This window comes from Scylla paramamosain, chromosome 8 (genome assembly GCF_035594125.1).
Source record: "Scylla paramamosain isolate STU-SP2022 chromosome 8, ASM3559412v1, whole genome shotgun sequence".
Lineage (NCBI taxonomy): Eukaryota > Metazoa > Arthropoda > Malacostraca > Decapoda > Portunidae > Scylla > Scylla paramamosain.
In genome coordinates this window covers 26,067,040-26,084,539 of record NC_087158.1, presented here as the reverse complement: position 1 = coordinate 26,084,539, position 17,500 = coordinate 26,067,040, and the positions used below count along the sequence as shown (strand labels likewise).

The window sequence follows — 17,500 nt, the reverse complement described above, 5'->3', positions numbered from 1 at the left end:
CTCGGGCTACCGGCTTCTCTTCCTGCTTAAAATGTCTCTCTCTCTCTCTCTTTCTCTCTCTCTCTCTCTCTCTCTCTCTCTCTGCCCCAGCGTCCCAGCACCTGTGGCTCTGCAGGGAGTGGCAGGCAGCGGCGGGCGGCGTCCCATGCTCCCTTACGTTATTCTTTGCTTCTTGCTTCCCTCGTGTTGGTCGACGCAGCCTTGCCTTTGCTGCCCGCCCACCTTTGTGTTGCCTAATGTGTTCCTTCCGCTTTGGTCCACCACTTCCGCTGCTTCGTGGAGTGGTGGAGGGCCGCTTGTGGGTGGAGGGAGGATAGGAGGAGGGAAATGGGAGGGAGATAGGAGGGAAAAAGTGAGGGAGGTACAGGGACTTCTAGGCTGGGAAGGTTGGAGGTATTAGCAAAGAGGGAGGTTGGGAGGTAAGGGGGTGGGGGAAAGGAGCTTATGGAATGGGTGAAAAGGAAGGTTTGTCGATGATGGAGGTTATGGGGGAAAGAAAAAAAAGGAAGGTTATGAAGGGAAGAGGGATTTAAGGAGGGCAAGGGGGGGGTGGTAGTGTACATAGGGAAGCGATAGATGGAGAGTAGGAAGGGGAAAACAAAATAAAGTTGTAAAGGGAAGGAGGAGCTAGGGAGGAAAAGGGAGGTGGTATAATAGAAGCAAGAGAGGAGAGAAATGTATGAAAGGAAGAACGGATGTAAGGAGGAAGAAGGAAAAGACAGTAGTTATGGCGTAAAGGAAACTAAAAAGAAAAAAAAATAGGTAAGGGAGGAACGAGGGGAAAAAAAAAAAAGATGGCCGTGGAGAGGAAACCTAAAGAGGAAAAAAAGAGAAAAAAAGGAGAAAAAGAGGAGAAAGGAAGGAAGAGAGAAGAAATGAAGACAGAGAGAAAAAAAAGTGTGGTAAGGAAGGAAAGGATGGAAATAGGCGGCTAAAAAAAAGAAAAAAATACAAGGAGAAAGAAAGAAGGAGCAAGAAGGAAGCGTAAAGGGAGGTAAGAAGGAAAAATGGACGCAAAATGAAAAAAAAAAGAAAATAAGACAAGCAGAGAAAATAAATACAAGAAAAGGAAAAAAAAGAACGACAAAGAAAAAAAATGGAAGACAAGGAAGGAATGGAGAAAGGGGAAGAACAAAACTAAGCTAGAAGAAGCGATAAAAAAAAAAAGAGAGAGAGAGAGGTTTTAGAAAGACTGGTGGCCCGTGAAAGGTTGGGGAAAAAAAATAGCCCATAAAAACCGGCTGAAGTCACAGAATAGACGTGTTTTATCTGTGTTTGGATGGCGCTATTCTGGACGCAGAGTGAAGCTAATGTGTTCCTGGAGGCTTGTTTGTTTTGTTTGTTATGTACACTTGTTGTTTGCATGTGTTGTTTGTTTGTTATGTTGATTTCCTTGTTTATTTTTGTCTTGGTAGTCGTGGTGGGTTACTGGTGTCTTGTTTATTATTATTATTGCTATTATTATTATTATTATTATTATTATTATTATTATTATTATTATTATTATTATTATTATTATTATTATCATCATCATCATCAGTTGTGCATTTCTTTCTCTCTTTCTGTCTTCATTCATTCATCCATTCATAGCCTGTACATTAATTTTTCATGTGTTATCATCTGCATCAAGGAACTCAAAGGAGGAGCAAGACGTGTCCTCCTTTCCTCCTGAGTGCGGTGACGGAGGTGGTGACGGCTCTTATCACACGCACGTGACGGGAGGGAGAGAGAGAATGAGAGGGAGAGAGGTGCGGTGGGGAGAGAGTGGAGTACGATGCACACGCACACGCCTCGGAAACTGATGGGGGGTATTAAATATCCACGTTGGGAGAGGAAGAGCCTGTTTTTGCGGCTGCTGAGAGAGGTGTGAACTGGGCGGGGGAAAAGTGAGTGTGATGGTGAGTGTGCTGTAACGTTCAGGAACCTGCTTGTCTCTTGTCTCTTAGTACATCCTTTCCTCGCCTTCCTTCCTCGCTTCCTTCCCCAAGACTCATCCCTATTAGCTCTCGTCTTTCCTTCTCCCTAGGGCCGCATTCTGAAACACCTCTGCTCTCTAGTTGAGGCTACACTGGATTTTAAGTGTTTTTTTACGGCTGGAGTGACAGATCAACAAGCTTTCTGCATTATTAAAAGGAAAAATAGTCTTGAGAACCCTGCTAATCATCTCCGGGGCCTTTGAAAATTGCCGTGGTGAGAGAGCAAAGCGCTTCTAAATGCGAGCCTTTCTCATGTCTTCATCTTTGGCTTAGTTTAGTTTGTCACCTCCAGCCTCGTATGTAGTATGTGTCATCAACAGTCTCGTCAGAGGTAATGTTTGTTGCTCTTTGTTCTTCTCTCATGTTCCTTTGTGTTTCTTTCAGTCATCTCCTCCCCTGGTTTTCCTCCTTAACCCCTTCTCTTCCCTTCATCCCTCCCCACACTGTTCCTTATTCTCTTTCATCATCATCCTTTCCCATGCATTTCGTTTCCTATCTTCATCTTTTGTCCTTTTCTTCTTTAACCTCCCATTCCTTTCCTTCATCATCCTTCCCTTCTTCCATATTCATCCCAATCCCTTTTCCTTCCTTTCTTCTCCTTATCCGTCTCTTTCTTAGCTCTTGATCTAAACTTCATCTATCCCCGTGTCCTTCATTCTGTTTCATCATCATCTTCCTCCATTCCTTCCCTGCTAATACAATTCTTTTCCTTCCTCCTATTTTTTTTCTCCTTATCTTATTTTTTTATTTAACTTTTATCTTCCTCTCATCTGTCTCTCTCTCTTTCTCTCTCTCTCTGTCTGCCCCTCATCCCCTATTCATCACCACCATCCATTCCTCCTTTTTCCTCTCAACCTAACCCTTTCCTTTTCCTCTTTTCTTCGTTACCTTACTCCTCTTATTCCCTCAGTCTCCCTTCTTGGCACGCCCCTCCGCCTCATACGTACTTACCTACTGGTGCCCTCCCCCCACCCCCTCTCGATGCGCATGCCTGTCTGGCGCCGCACGAGCAAGCCCACGTTGGGATGGTGACAGGAGGGAGGACGAGGGCCAGACGCGTGCAAGGTTGACACTGGCAGATGGGATGAATGTTGATAACCCACGTGGTCGCTGTGGTGGGTCTTAATTCTCAGCTCTCTTGGTGATTCAGGTGTGTGTGGCTGAGGGAAGGTGGCTCGGTGGGTGTGTGTTAGACTGGGTGTGGTGTTAGGTGTGTGGGTTAGGTTAGGATAGCTTAGGGAATGCGTGGGTGTGGTTAAGGTTTGGGTAGAGGTGTGTGGGTTAGGTTAGGTTAGGTTAGGTGTGTGGGTGAGGTGCGGTTAGAGTGTCAGGTGTGTGTGTGTGTGTGTGTGTGTGTGTGTGTGTGTGTGTGTGTGTGTGTAGGGGGGACTGAGATGTGCTTTGTTTATTTGTGGTAAGGTGTGTAGTGTTGTAAGGTGTGTCTGGTTATGGCAGTGTGTGTGTGTGTGTGTGTGTGCGCGCGCTTATTATGTCTCTTTCCATTGAGTCAGGGTTCACAGGAGGGACTAAAGAAACTGAGAGAGGAAGTTTGTAAGAGGAATGTACGAATAAAGAGACTCCGTTCTTCTTTATTGTTGCCGCTGCTATTACTGTAACTACCCTCTCTCTCTCTCTCTCTCTCTCTCTCTCTCTCTCTCTCTCTCTCTCTCTCTCTCCATCCTAATCACATACACACTTGAAACTTTCGCTTCCTCCTCTTTCCCCTTCTCTCTTTCCTCTATTCCTCTTTCCTCCCCTCTCACTCCCTCTCTCTCTCCCCTCCCCCTCTCTCTCCCTTTAACACACACGGAATAAACACATCTCCTCACTCAGCACACCTTAAGACGCCCCTCGCCTCGCCTCTTCCCCCCCTCGAGCGGCGCCAACGTGAGGGGAGCGGCGGTGGAGGGGAAAAAGAGGGAGAAGAGGAAAAGAAGGAGGAGGAAGAGGAGGAAGAGGCAGCGACGTCCTCGTCTTCTTAATTATGTGGTTGTCACCTTCTATTGTGGGCCTTGTATGGGTGGAGCCAGAGAGAGAGAGAGAGAGAGAGAGAGAGAGAGAGAGAGAGAGAGAGAGAGAGAGAGAGAGAGAGAGTTAAAAAAAGAAAGGAAGGACTTGAGGGTGACTCGAAGGATAATTAGAAACGGGTAGAAGCATTTGGAGAATTTTGGTTGTGGTTTGAGTTTAATGAGCGTCGTGGGAGGCGTGGCGGCGTGGTGGCGTGGTGGCGTTCCCGAGGGGCGCCGCTTACACCCTCGACCGTGCGTGGGAACAGCGAGGCAGGAGTGTTTTGTATTTGGAGTTGATGGAGCGTTTTTCCGGAGCATTAAGAGAAGCCTGGGGAAGGAAAACTAATACGCTAACCCTCTCTCTCTCTCTCTCTCTCTCTCTCTCTCTCTCTCTCTCTCTCTGGGATGCGCATTTTTCACCAAGGTCAAAATTCTGTTGCTTCCTCTGTCATTATTCAGTCTTTACTCTCGCTCTCAGCCTTGACTCTCTCTCTCTCTCTCTCTCTCTCTCTCTCTCTCTCTCTCTCTCTCTCTCTCTCTCTCTCTCTCTCTCTCTCTCCCCTATTTTGCTTCTCTTCACTTCTTTCTTCCATTTCATATATTCTCCTTCCCATCCTCCCTCTTCCTGTTGCCAATGTATTCATCACCGTTAATCTAATTGATGTTCAGATTCCTTCTCTTTTTCCCTCATCCTTCTTGAATTTTTACTGTCTGCCATTCACTCTCTCTCTCTTTTGGTCTTTGTCGTTCTGCCTTTCATTCCTCTTCTCTCCTATTCACTTTGCTGTTTCCATCTCTAGTGTTCATTCTTTCTCCGATGCATTCCTTTCCTTCCTTCCTGCACTATTTATTCCTCCTCTTCCTTTCCTCTCTCTCTCTCTCTCTCTCTCTCTCTCTCTCTCTCTCTCTCTCTCTCTCTCTCTCTCTCTCTCTCTCTCTCTCTCTCTCTCTCTCTCTTCTTATCATCGTATTCCTCTTCTCACTGATTCTATTCCCGTGCCAGCTCTACAAGAAGCGTGCGAGGGAGGGGCGGGAAGCGAGGCGGCGGCGGCACCTGGCGACCCACGGGAGGAGAGAGAGAGAGAGAGAGAGAGAGAGAGAGAGAGAGAGAGAGAGAGAGAGAGAGAGAGAGAGAGAGAGAGAGGTGGGGCTGTAAGAGTTGGTATGCCCAGGGAACATGCAATCTTGGGGAGCAGAGGACTGGAAGGGGATGTGCTGAGGCGTTCCTTCCTCCTCGTGCCGCGGCGACGCCCAGGACTCGCTCTCCTTTTGGTAGAAATTAAATGGGTTTGGTCCGTGAGCGTCATATTTGAATAATAAATGTTCTTGAGGTGGAGGCATTTGAATTTTTGAGAATGTTCGCCTTAGTGTTCCTTTGAATGGATTGTGTGAAGGCGTGTGAGTCATAACCGAGGCTGAATGACCCGGTAAGAAAGGAAGTGTGCGGACAAAAGCGAGCAGTCTCGTTCTCCCGCGGCCCTTGAACCTCGCAGGGAAGTGTAGAGCGGCCCCGGTGGCTGCACTTTGCTGTGTGTTGGGCCGCGGCGAACGATAAAGTGTTCCTGAAAGGCTGTCGTTATGTTTAAACTTTTGCTTTTGTTGCAGTCGTTACTCTCAGAAAGTCGCAAAGAACTTGACCTCAATGACTCCGCCAAGAACAGGATGCTTCGTGTTCCCAGCGAGACAAACAGTGGGATTAGGACCAGAGGCTGACCGGCTGTTTTTTACGTGTTTTTAGATAACGAATTTTATAAAACCGAGAGGAAACTTGTCCGTAAAGAGAAAGAGAGAGAAAAAAAAAAAGTACCCTGGATGATAAGAAGCCACGATTTTAAAAGGACACACGCACACACAAAGATGATTCCTGTCCACGCTCCCTGGCTCGTCTCAAGATTCCTCCACAGTGCGCCTCAACATTCATGGCAGGGACAGCCTCGTTCGTGGGACAGGTGTGGGTGACCGCTCACACCCCACCACACCCACCACCCACCGCCCGTCCACCCATATATGGCAGTCTGTCCTTAGAGGCGCCTTCTCAATCCTGCCATGCACACACTTTGCGCTTCAAGACTTTTTTCTCCCTTCTTTCTTTAGGCTTTTTTTTTTTTTTCTATCCTTTCTCTTTTTTTTTTTTCGTTTTTTCTCCTTTCTCTCTGGAGTTAATTCGTCTCCTTTCTTTCTCTGTTTTTGTTTTGTCTCTCCTTCTTTCTCTGGTCTTTTTCTTTTTGTCTATTTTTCTTTCTGTGTACTTTTTTCTCTCTCTCCTTTCCCTGGACTGAGCAACGCGGAAAAGCTAGTGACGATGTTGGGAAGGCGACGCACGGAGTTGACGCGAGATGGGCGGCGGCCAAGCGTCGTGTACCCGCCCTTGCATGTGTCACGTCGTCGCGGCACTGAACACCAAACTTTGCGTGTAAATTGTCCGCCAGGAAGCGCGTCAGGTGTTCGGTGCGGCCACAGTACGCGGCGCGGGGAGCATTGGGGAGCAGCGGCCCAAAAGGTTCTGTCTCATGGGCAGGGCGACACGTCCTTGCCGCGCCCAAGGCCACCTGCCTGCCATGCCGCCGAGTTTGGAATCCGAGCTTGCGCAACCCTTTTTGTAATGGTTGGTGTGTGTGTGTGTGTGTGTGTGTGTGTGTGTGTGTGTGTGTGTAAGGTGATTCTTTCTTTTCTTCTCTTGTCCCAGCGTCTTTTAAGCAATCAATCAGTCATCAATCTTCTTTCTCTTCTTCTTCGTCGTCATCGTCATCGTCGTCGTTGTTGTCGTCGTTGCCGCAGCCGTCGTTGTCGCCTTCTTCTTCTTCTTCTTCTCCTTTTCCACTTCCTGTTCCTCCTCCTTCACCACCACCACCACCACCACCCCTCCCCTCCCATTCCCCTTCCTCTCCCCCTTCAGTGTTCCCAGGCATGCACTACATACTGATGACTTCACAACTTTCCCTCAATTTCTTGCCTGTCTCGCAGGAAATGAGCGGCCGCCGCCACGCCGGTCTGCTAATTAAACGAGGAGTTGATTTTCTTTAATTGCCTACCTCACCCTTCTCTCTCTCTCTCTCTCTCTCTCTCTCTCTCTCTCTCTCTCTCTCTCTCTCTCTCTCTCTCTCTCTCTCTCTCTCTCTCTCTCTCTCTCTCTCTCTCTCTCTCCCTCTCTCTTAAGGCATTCTATTGTTTAATTCCCGTGATACATTAGAAGTTTGCAGCCGCTGACAGAAGGTGCAGGGCAGGAAAGCCGGGGATGGTGGACGAGGGCAGGGGTGTGGGGGCGTGGGGGCTAATGGCGTAGAGGGAGGAAGAAGAAAAGAAAGGAAGGAAGGAAAGGGAGGGGTGGGGCCTCAGGAAACGTCATTTTTTCTTTCCTACTTGTTGATAAAAGATAAGCCGGTGAGTGAATGACCCTCCCGTGTGTTTATTTTAGCGATTACGAAATGAGGACGAAATATGGCGAAAGAAAAAATATGTTGGAACAATCATTCAAATAGTGCTCCAAATGGCTGGCCAATCAGCGCCCGGCTCCATTGTCCTCCAAACGAGCCTCTTACGTCATCATGTTTACACTCCTGCTGCCCTTTAGTCCTCTGCATGACGACCAGTTGGTTTAGGGACGTCCAGTGCTCCCCGCGGCGTTGTGTATGTGTGGCGCTATAATACCTGGCGTGAGGCTTGAGTCTGCGTGGCCGCTGGCAGGGCGTCCAGGGCTTGGAGGGAACGAGTGCGCGGCCTTCACATTCATCACGGAAAGCCACAATAAAACAGGACGTCCGGGAGCATGTGTGGCTCGACTGGGACAGCGACGCCAAGTGAGGCTCGAGCTGCCTGGCGCCTCTCCAGGTGGGTGTGGGTGTGGCTGACGGGAAGCGGCCCTGTGCCACTGCTGCTCTTTCTTTGTCAGGAACTGTGTGTTAGTGATGATGCTTTGTTGATGGAGGGAGTGGTGTTCCTGCTCCCTGCGAGCAGTACACCAGCTCAGGTATTGTTTTGCAGCGGGTCAGGTGACGCTACTGTCTCCGGCTCCCACACTCAAGGCCGCGCTGCCTGGCTGGCGCTCTGGCGCGAGCCACATGACGCTGCTCGTTATGGCACATTGGCATCTTGAAGGGGGGAGGGAAGAGAGCATGCAGTTGTGACAGAGGGAGGCGTGGTGGTGGATGCATGATTGGGATGATGGTGGTGAATCTGTTTTTGTAGCGGTGTGGTTGAGGCATCAATGCTCCGCCACTCCGGCTTGGCAGAGCCTCGGATCTTGGCTGGCAGGCGTCGCCACGCTAACTCGGTCATTCGACCATTCTTCCAGGGATGGTGGTGGAAGGAAAAACTAAAGCAACATTTTGGCAAGGTAATCCGTGACCTGTGCAGCGCAGTTCTCGCGACCCTGTGCTCCGAGAGGCGAGAAGGAGCAGCGAGGCCACGCTCCTCGTGCTGTTCGTGCACTTTGGTCATCTTTCCTGGCGGTGGTGGCGAGGTGGTGGTGGTGGTAGTCGTGCAATGCCAGGAGTGTTGTGGCCGTGACTTCCTGCATCCGATTGCTTATGAATGTGATAGTGGTGGTGGTAGTGGTGGTACTGAGTTATGGCGATGGTGATGGGTTGATGAAAGTGGTGACGGCAGGGAGAGGGGAGCAAGGGGAAGTGAGGCGGTGGAGGGGTGGCCCTGCGTGCTGAGGGTGGGTCGCGTTCCTCTTGGAGTGACGTGTTGGCACCCGGCACTCTTCTCACGCTCCACGCTCACCGTTTGATGTGTCCGGCGTGCACCGTTGATCGACGCCACTCGCGTGCGTACTCAACAAAAACCACAGTGGGAAGAAATCGTTACCAGGCCAGCAAGTGTCCGTGAAAGGCGACAGTATTATGTAAAGGTGCCTCGCTTTGTGCTTAGTCGCCCCCTAGCTTCACGTGGGGCTCGGGGCTAGGGAGTGGGAGTTGAGGGGAAGGGACTGGGGGCTGGGGGCTAGGGACTGGGGCTGAGGGGAAGGCGCGCCGTCAGCTGGACACCTCTTCACGCCCTCACGTCTCGGAGGCTCAGAGGAGTGAGCCTCAGCACTGCAATGCTTACATATGTTGACTTTGCTATTGGTCTTTATCATCATTACTTGTAGCTATGACTGACTCACTGACCACCTGATTTACTGACTGACTAGCTGAATAACTGACAGATCAACTGACTCACAAACTGACTGATCAACTGACTCACCAACTGACTGATCAACTGACTGACTAACTTACTGATGACGTAACTAAGTAACTAACCAACTGCCTGACTAACTAACATAGTGACTGACTAACCAACTGACCAACTCACTAACCAACCGATCGACTGACCTAACTTACTGACTGCCCGACTGACTGCTTGCCTAACTGACTGTCTCGCTGATTATTTGACTGACCAACCAACTGTGTGACCAACTAACTGATGACATGACTGACTGACTGGGCACAAGCGGTCTCAAGGTTAAAGTACTCTTCTTCTTTATTTACCTTTGAGTGTGGTTACGTATGTACTTACCTGCACTCCTCGACACTTACCTGATGTTGGAGGAACACATCCGCTCAAGGTGTGTAAACTGTTTTGCCTCAAGTGAGTCTTTAGTGCTATTCTTGTCCCTCCTATAAACACCAGGGCGGCGAGGCGGCGGCGCGGGGCTTCATGCGTAGTGTGGTGTGGCGGAAGGCGTGGTGGTGGTGTGATTAACTGTTTGTACACGGGTGGTGGGCCTAGAGAGAGAGAGAGAGAGAGAGAGAGAGAGAGAGAGAGAGAGAGAGAGAGAGAGCAGCACACCTTCACCTCTTTCCCCCACGACCCTCGCATGCCGGCCACGGGAAAAAAGTCAACCTTTCACAACTTTCCAAGGAACTTTTCCCCCACTCCCGCAGCACAGGCTGGCCGCAGGCCACGCAGCCTTATCACTTCTTCCTGTCTTCCGGCACACATGAAGGAAATCTGTGATGACTCAAGGCAGGACGTGTGTGTAGGCGGTGATAACTCCATAGGCAGTGGGTAGTGGGGCGCTGAAATGGTGCCAGGGACGCAGGGCCGTGTTTTCAAACGCTTCAGCCTCTCTTAAGGACTATTTTCGAAGACCATAGACATGATTAGTTGGATTCTCATTCGTGTTTTCTTATTAAAGATGCAAAATATTTGTTGAACTATTACTGGAATCATAAAAACGTTCTTGAAAGCAACTATAACATTAATTAAAGTCTGTGCAAAGTATTTGAGATAAAACTCCGAAACAAACGATTAGACACGCGGCTCAAGGTTTCCTCAGTGCGGGAGTGGCAACAAGGCGACCCGCGGCAACCCGGGTGAGGCGCAGCGAGGCTGGACGTGCGGGCAGCCACGAGGACAGGATAACTTGGTGTGGCGACGTCACCGGAGGGCGATGTGAACACAAATGGGGATGACGGTGCAGGAACAGAGTGGCGGGGAAGAGCGTGACAATTGTACTGCTTTATTTTGTTAGTGCAGGAGTATAACAGGTTCTGTCTGACTCACCCATTCCTTCAACTGATGCCTCTTGTTTTGTGGATGCGGGTTTGCTAGACTGGTGGTGGTCATGATCGCTTAGAGTCAGCACGCGGACCCACACACACCCTCCTCTCTCACCTCTTGTTTTTTTTTTGTTTTTTTTTTCCACGTCCTCCCTTTTGTCTTTCTTTCTCTCAGTATTATTTGTTCAGCTTAAATTTCCTCACGGGCAAGTTCAGTGCAAGTGTAGCATATTGTTGCACAACACTTAGATCGAAGGTCCACCAAGGTCTTGCGTTTTCTTCCGAAGTTTTGATAAGATTTCCTGCCGTGACGCGTCGAGCCTTGCAAGGAAGTGAGGGTGAGGGGATGATGTCAGAGCGTGATGCGTGGAGGTCACACCCGCATCCCTGTATTTCTGGGACGAGTAAAATTAGAAAAAAACTTCCTTGAAGCGACTTTATGTTCACTATTTATCAACACAACACATTTTGTAGTGTATTATTAGATGCAATGTCAGCTCCTCGACTGCTGATGACTGTAAGACACCTGCACTTCATTTTGACAGCGTTAGAAGATTCTCTTGAGCAATAATAAAACTACAGACACAGAAAAGTTTTAATAATGTACTCGATCACTCCTTTCCTTGCCAGTGGTGTCATTATTATACTTAAAACTTGCACCACAACATATTACTAAACCTGGTGAGAGGCCGCGGCAGTGAGGGGTCAAGGTTTGCTACTGAGATGAGCGTGACTGCCTGCACTGCCCCGCCGTCTGGTGCTGACTGGCGATGCTGCTCAGGGCTTACAGGAACATGTCAAACATTTCGTCGTCTCATCTCCTACTTCTTTACAGGCTGTAGTGGAGATCTTCTTAACAGTGTCTTATGGAAGTTGTCAGGGATTTGCAAGGGTGTTTTTCATGATTGTAGTGGAGGTTAAGCAAAGATTCTGTGTGATCAATGGGGAAGCACTCATAAAGACTTAACCAATCACCTGCGTGGCCTTTGGGAAGACTGTACTTGTATTCCTGCTGGAGAGAGAACAAAGCGTGAATGGATATGAGCCACAGACTTCTTGGTGCTGCTGGTGCCTGTTATGACGGGACTTTCTCCTCACATAACCATCGCTCCTTCAGCTATCCACACATACACACACACACACACACACACACACACACACACACCCTGAGGATACCTTACTGCGAACCCTCGGGATGTGCCACACTACCAGTCACACAGCTACACCTGACTCACCAACCACACCACCACCACCACTACTTCCACCTCCACCACCACCACTACCACCACCATCACCACCACCACCACCACCACCATTTGACAGGTAACAAATTAAATACATTTTTTCACCCGCATTTTTACCTCCATTAAAAACCCTGCCGGTGTGGTTCATTACACAGCACAAATATACATAAACATTCATGAAGTGTAAACATTCTCCTAAGAGCATCAATAAATTAAATAGATATCTGATAAAATAGAGCAAGCGTTTGTGTGGTCAACCGAGGCTATTCGAATCACTCATCTCAAGGACATGACTCGTTTGTTCCTCGTGAAGTGATCGCGGGATGGACGTGTGGTGAGCCTGTGAAAGGTGCGCGGCTATTAAGACAAGGCGGAGAGATACTACGGCGCGGTGGGCGAGGGCGGGTCAGACAGGAGGTGAAGATACCTGAGCGTGGGTGTTCTTAGGGTGACGCCAGTTGTGTAAGAGAGGTAAAGGGAGCGGAGACCAGGAGCCGAGACCAGGAGCCGAGATGTCCTTGCTAAGGGAGAGTAGAGTGCGCTGAAAAGAAATAAATGATGATATAAATAAAACAATAGTAATAGAGACGTGTTGGCATGATTTTTTCTTGCACCTTCCCTTAATTTCTTACATTCTTACGTTCTTATGTGTCTTACAACCATTGCTGCGAAAAAAAAAAGAAAAAAAATAGAAAAATCACAATATTCCTTCCGTGGAGTATGGCATGTAATAAAAATAATGAGACTAATAACAGAAAACCAAACAAAAAAACAAGGAGAGGAAGGAAGGAAGGAAGGAAGGAAGGCGGGGGTTTATTTGGGAAGGGAACAAAGGATCTGGAATAGAAAAGAGTCCGAGGGTTTGCGAGGCAGTGGGTGGAAGGACCTTAGCGGGAATGGGCCGGAGGAGTAACAGGCGGAGCAAACAGTGGCAGGAGAGGAACTTTTGTGGAGGCTCCTCACGGCACACGGGGACGAGGACAAACTACATTAGCATTGACTCGGCCACCTCGCCTCGCTATTGGCTTTTCCAGGGCCGAGAGAATTTCCTGTTTTATTCATGGCTGACGGATTAAACTGGCATGGCAAGCAGAGACACACACACACACACACACACACACACACACACACACACACACACACACAGAGAGAGAGAGAGAGAGAGAGAGAGAGAGAGAGAGAGAGAGAGAGAGAGAGAGAGAGAGAGAGAGAGAGAGAGAGAGAGAGAGAGAGAGAGAGAGAGAGAGAGAGAGTTAAAAATTAGCGAAGAAGAAAAATACTGGCAAATTTGACAGAGAGAGAGAGAGAGAGAGAGAGAGAGAGAGAGAGAGAGAGAGAGAGAGAGAGAGAGAGAGAGAGAGAGAGAGAGAGAGAGAGAGAGAGAGAGAGAGAGAGAGAATATTCGTGAAATAGGAAAACACCAGCATGTTTTATACATTTCATACAAATGGACGAGAGAGAGAGAGAGAGAGAGAGAGAGAGAGAGAGAGAGAGAGAGAGAGAGAGAGAGAGAGAGAGAGAGAGGAGATACAGAAAACGAAGTCCGAAAAAAGAAGGGCCGGGCCAGACGTGGCTTTTATCGGACTTTCGCATTTATCGGAGCGGCGCGCGTCCCAATTAGTCTGAAATGTGGAGGTTTTGCTGCCCCGCTGTGTTCTGTGGAGACGCGGAGAGCAAAACTTCGTACACGGAGGGCGAGGAAATGAAAATAATGACCAAAACGGGACTTCATATTGGAGGGGAACGATTATATAACAAATAGAAAGATCAACAAATAAATAAATGAATAAATAAATAAATGAAGAAAGGAAAGAAAAGAAAATATCACTAATCGTATTACCTAAGTTCCCCCTTGAGGTAACCTTCCACCTCCTTCCCCAACGAACATCTCAACTACAAGACTTTTTTTCAGGTTAGGTTAAGTTAAGCTGAGTTGGCGTAGATTGGATCACATGAAGTTGGGTTGGGTTGGGTTTAGTTAGGTTGGGATTAGCTTGAATTGGGTTGGGTTGGGCGAGTGGCTTCAGCGCTCATCTTCGTCACTGTGGCGTTAAAAAAAAAAAAAAAATAGCCCTTATAAATCTTGCAGTCACTCGGCTTTGCTCCTCACAGGTAACCAACAGAAGCTCACATATATACACACACCAACACCAACAACACCCACCATTCCACAGACACCACAAGACACGCACACTGTATAGAGGCGCACCGTATAAATTAAACAATAGGAAAAGTCTGTATTATCAAGAAACACACACCTCATAATATACGTGGAAGCACATTATATATAAATAACACATCCGGAACAGTCTCTATACGTGGACAGGATATAAGAGTAGCATGTGGGAGTGTATTAGCGTTGCCTAGGCTACCGCAGGAGGTGTGGGTGTGGGTGAGGGTGGCGGTGGTGGTGGTAGCAGTGTGCCTAGGGACGCCCGGCCTGTACTTCCTGGGAGAGAGTACAGTGATGTGATTACCGCCAGAGAGAGAGAGAGAGAGAGAGAGAGAGAGAGAGAGAGAGAAAAGGATAAGGTCGACTTGTGAAGGGGATCTAATGAGAAGATGGAAAGGAAAAGGAGGAGAAAGGGAAGAGTGAAAATAAATGATCATTGAAGAGGAAGGGAGTTAAGGAGAGAGAGAGAGAGAGAGAGAGAGAGAGAGAGAGAGAGAGAGAGAGAGAGAGAGAGAGAGAGAGAGAGAGAGAGAATACATACACGCACACAATCCTTTCCATAAATGGCGTTTTGTTGAAGATATGAAAGAAAAATATATATAAAGAGGAAGAGTTGGAAGAGGAGGAGGGAGACGAGAAGGAGGAGGAGGAGGAGGGGAAAGAGGAAAGAAAGGAAACAGTATATATTAATGATTTCCCCACACCTGAAGGAAAAAAAAAAAAAGAGGGGGGAAGGAGAAGCACATTCCCCACGGGGCGTCCTGGCTACGATAATGTCACACTCTTTGTTGGAAGAGAGAGAGAGAGAGAGAGAGAGAGAGAGAGAGAGAGAGAGAGAGAGAGAGAGAGAGAGAGAGAGAGAGAGAGAGAGAGAGAGAGAGAAGGTGGAAAAGTTTATATAATTATGGTGTTGGTAAGATCAGATTATGTCGGAATTACCTTCGTTTGATGTGTTTGTGGATCTTGAGCCGCGTGTAGCCCCCCAGGAGAGGCCCATCCTTCCTCCCACAGGCCACTGGTGCAGGGGATCGAGAAGTACTGTATTGCGAGTATATGAGAGTTCCTGTGGTTTCTCTCTTAAAAAGAAAAAAAATAAATAAATAAAAAAATAAATAAATAAAAAAATAAATAGAAAAAAATAGATAAGTGAAAATAATAATAAAAAAACAAATAAATGAAAATAAATAAATAAAAATAGATAAATAAAAAAATAAGTAGATAAAATTGTATGTACTCGTTCCTTTCAAAACACTCACCTTGTTTTCTGTTTTTTTTTCGACATGTTGAGGGAAGGAGAACGAAAGAACATAACACAGGAAACATAAAAAGAACATGGAAGCTGCAAGAAGCCAGTAGGCCTACACATGACAGTCTCTATGAAACGTATTGCCTGTATCCACCCATCATCCCTGTCCATAAATTTTTGTAATCTTCTTTTAAGGTTCCCAATTTGCTCGGCACTAATAAGCTGATTACTGAGTCTGTTCTAGTCATCTACCACTCTAGATGAGAACCAATATCTTCCCATCTCTTTTTCAAGTCTAGATTTATCAGACTTGAACCCTTTACTTTTAGATTAGAGCCAATTTCTTCCCATCTCTTTTTCAAGTCTAAATTTATCAAACTTGAACCCTTTACTTTTAGATTAGAGCCAATTTCTTCCCATCTCTTTTTTAAGTCTAGATATATCAAACCTGAACCCTTTACTTTTAGCCATATCCTTCTTACAAACGGGGAGAGAGACTTGTATTTCTGTTAAGTATTCCCACAGTATCCATATGAAGCATCGTTTTACGCAAATATCTCCTAAAACAAACAAATGGATCAATATGACACTTTAGAACACTTTACTTCACACCGTTCCCTACTAACTGTAATAAAGAAATCAACAAATACCTTCCTTACAGACTAACATACATCCTGGTTTCTATTCTAACCTTCCCTCACGTCACTGTCTCACTAACCAGCAAATCAACAAATATCCTCCTTACAGACTAACATGCATCCTGGTATCTATTATAACCTCTCACGTCACTGTCTCGCTAACCTACAACCTTCTCTCCATCACGTGTACTGCCTGGGGTCTCCTTTCTGTGATGCACGGCGCCAGTGGGATGCGCTGAGGGACGGCGGCTCGGGGATTCACGTGTCGGGTGGTGTGGTGGCCAGGAATACAGTCATCTTTTGCACTCAGTTCCTCTCCACTTGGCGCCTTCCTCTCAATCATAAGTCCTCTGATACGCTTATAAACTCTGTCTGTTTGTATTTAGTGAGTGGATTGTTAGCAAATTTGAGAACTGTTAAGAAGACAAACAAAATAATTGGAAGTAAAGTGTAGATGGTTATAAAATTTCTGACTAATTGAAGCATATGTTAACTACCGCCTCCACACTCTCTCTCTCTCTCTCTCTCTCTCTCTCTCTCTCAAGGGCGGTAACAAGGGTCTCAAGAACGGTGTGGGTGGCCCGGCGGTTGAAGAGTAGTGGTGGTGGCGGCGGTGGTGGTGGTGGAAGGGAGGGGTGAGTGACAGGGGTGTGGTCAGGGGAGAGGGGGTTAGTTATGGAGGGAGGGGGAAGGGTGGAAAAGATGAGCCGACGGTGGAGAAGATGACGATGATGGAGTGGGAAGGGACGTGGTGGTGGTAGTGGTGTAATTGTTATTATTATTATTATTGTTATTATTATTATTATTATTATTATCATTTAGTAGAAGTCGTAGCAGTAGTAGTAGTAATAGTAGCAGTAGTAGTAGTAGTAGTAGTAGTAGTAGTAGTAGTAGTAGTAGTAGTAGTAGTACATAACAACACCAAAACGTAAGGGAAGCTGTAAGAACCTAGTAGGCCTACACGCGGCAGTCTCTATGTCTACTTATTATTATCCCTGTCCATTAATTTGTCAACTTTTCTATTAAAGTACCCCATTGACTGCACTAACAACCTGAAGCTGAGTAATGGCGGTGGTTTTGGTATTATTATTGTTATTATCATTAATCTTCTTCCTCTTCATCCTGTTTGTAGTAGTAGTAGTAGTAGTAGTAGTAGTAGTAGTAGTAGTAGTAGTAGTAGTAACTCAGATGAATCAGGTCAAGAGTAGTACGTATTTCTCAGGGTGGACAGAGATGAAGAAGGGGTTGGCGTGGGGCGTGGGGCGTGTGGCCGGCGGGCGCCTGTACCACCTACCCACGCCCATGCCCCGGCCTGCCTCTCACACACACCTTAATTAATTTCTCGTGCGGGCCCTCCACCTGGCGACCGCTAAGCCTCCCCGTGTAATTGGTTGGAATTAGATCGAGAACGTCCGTCAGGTGCCTTGCTGGTGGTGGTGGTGTTGGTGGTGGTGGTGGCGGCGCCTTCTCCTACCGCGCCCCCTCTGCGTGGTGCTGGCGTGTGGCGGGCTTATCTGTGACGGCGTGTGACTGCCAGAGAGAGAGAGAGAGAGAGAGAGAGAGAGAGAGAGAGAGAGAGAGAGAGAGAGAGAGAGAAAAGGCCTCACAATTTAATTCCTTAACCTAACCTTACCCTAAGTTAACGTAACCTAATCTTACCTAACTTAACCTAACCTAACCTGAACTAACCCAACCTTAACCTAACCTTAACTAATCAAATCTAACTTAA

The 17,500-nt window shown here is 47.4% G+C and overlaps 1 long non-coding RNA gene across 1 annotated transcript in view; it reads left to right on the top strand.

Annotated features, from left to right (window-relative positions):
- Positions 1-17,500, top strand: part of LOC135103041 (uncharacterized) — a 104,472-nt gene that overhangs the window by 13,186 nt on the left and 73,786 nt on the right. The gene's annotated exons all lie outside the window — the stretch shown is intronic.